Source organism: Canis lupus, chromosome 27 (genome assembly GCF_003254725.2).
Source record: "Canis lupus dingo isolate Sandy chromosome 27, ASM325472v2, whole genome shotgun sequence".
Lineage (NCBI taxonomy): Eukaryota > Metazoa > Chordata > Mammalia > Carnivora > Canidae > Canis > Canis lupus.
The window spans coordinates 7,174,192-7,176,003 of record NC_064269.1 but is presented as its reverse complement, the minus strand read 5'-3'; the positions used below and the strand labels follow the sequence as shown (position 1 = coordinate 7,176,003).

Sequence of the window (1,812 nt, the reverse complement as noted above, 5' to 3'; positions counted from 1 at the left end):
GCATCTGGTTCCAACTAAACTACCTCTCACACAATGGAGAGGAGTAAACACAAATCCCCCCAGTAATAAGCACAACCAAACAAAAGAAAATGGCACAGTGTGTACATCTCTGATTCTTAGGACATGCAAGCTTTTTATCAGCCACATTATGAGGCAAAGCAAGGTTCTGGTCTATTTGACCAAAAGTCAACCTCCAAACTTAAACTTAGTAGAAAGACTACTTAAAATGTGGATTTACCTCCCCTCTTGTTAATTATGAACCTTGCCTTGAGTTTGTGTGGCGCCTGTTTTATTAGCCAAAGGGGGAACATGAAGCCATCAGGATTAACAAGGCGTTTTTAAAAGGAATGAGCTTTGAATGTTAATTCATCATCATAATTGAGTGATATTGTTCTAGTAATGAATAAAATAAGAAAAAAAGTCACTGACTTTTATCTCTATGTCACCCTTTTAAATTGCTCTTTTATGCATGCTTTCTAATATAGATAACATATTGATATACTGGCATGGGTATATAATTTATAAATAAATCCATATGGATTGGGAGAGTGTGCTGATACATTTTTTTCATTAATGAGGGATATAATTAAAACAGTTGGGATACTGCTGCTTTAATTTAAAAATTAGATTATTAAACTTAGAATCACTACATTTGGAGAACAGCCACATAATAATTATTTTCATTGTAAAGTAGTCGACTGAAGACTAGTCTCGCCTGGTGTGGACACTGGGACAGGTGATGACCGCTGCTTCCATTGTGTCCACATCAGCCACCGGGCTGCCCTGGCCCTCGAAGAGCTGCCACCTCCGCCATTGCTCCTTCCGCCACTTGGCAGTTCCAAATGAAGCTGGTGTCATTTCTGGAAGGAAACTTGCCCAGCAGATCAAGCAGGAAGTGTGGTAGGAGATGGATGAATGGCTGGCACTGGGCAACAAGTGGCCAAAGTGATTGTGAGCGTGGTTCTGGTTGGTGAGAATCCTGCCAAGTCACTCCTACACCCTCAACAAAACCAGGTGGCTGCAGATGTGGGAACCACCAAACCATTGTGAAATTAGCTTTAGTTTCAGAAGAAGAGCTGTGGAATTTAATCAATAAACCGAATAAGGATAATACAAGTGGCCTCCTTGTTCAGCTGCGTCTCCCAGAGCACACTGATGAGGGCGAGATCTGTAATGCTGTATCTATAATGCGATAATCCTCCAGACAAGGATGTTGATGGCTTTCATGTCATTCAAGGAGGGCGAATGTGTTTGGATCAGTATTCCATGTTACCAGCTATCCCACGGGAGGTCTGGGAAATAATTAAGCAAATTAGCATTCCAACCCTAGGGAAGAATGTGGTTGCTGCTGGAAGGTCAAAAATGTTGGAATGCCCATTGCAATGATCCTACACACAGATGGGGCGCAGGAACGCCCTGAAGGCAATGCCTCCCAAAGAAGACCTGAAGAAAAATACCGTTCTTGCAGATATTGTGATCTCTGCTGCAGGCAGTCCAAATCTAATCACAGCAGATATGATCAAGGAGGGAGGAGCAGTCACCAGTGTGGAAATAAATAGACTTCAAGATTCCATATCTGCTAGTTAGTTGGAGATGTGGATTTTGAAGGAGTCAGAAAGAAAGCCAGTGACATAACTCCAGTCCTGGGGGTGTTGGTCCCAGTATAGTGGCAATGCTAATGAAGAATACCATTATCACTGCAAAAAACAAACAAACCAACAAAAAAAACCAAAAACAAAGAAAAAAATGGTTCTGAGGCTTAAAGAGTAAGAATTATTGAAACCTAAGGAGCTTGGAATAGCAACTAATTAA

General features: G+C 41.3%; 1 pseudogene; it reads left to right on the top strand.

Moving 5' to 3' along the window:
• The first annotated feature begins 739 nt into the window (after positions 1-739).
• LOC112656578 (bifunctional methylenetetrahydrofolate dehydrogenase/cyclohydrolase, mitochondrial-like) lies at positions 740-1,812 on the top strand (annotated as a pseudogene).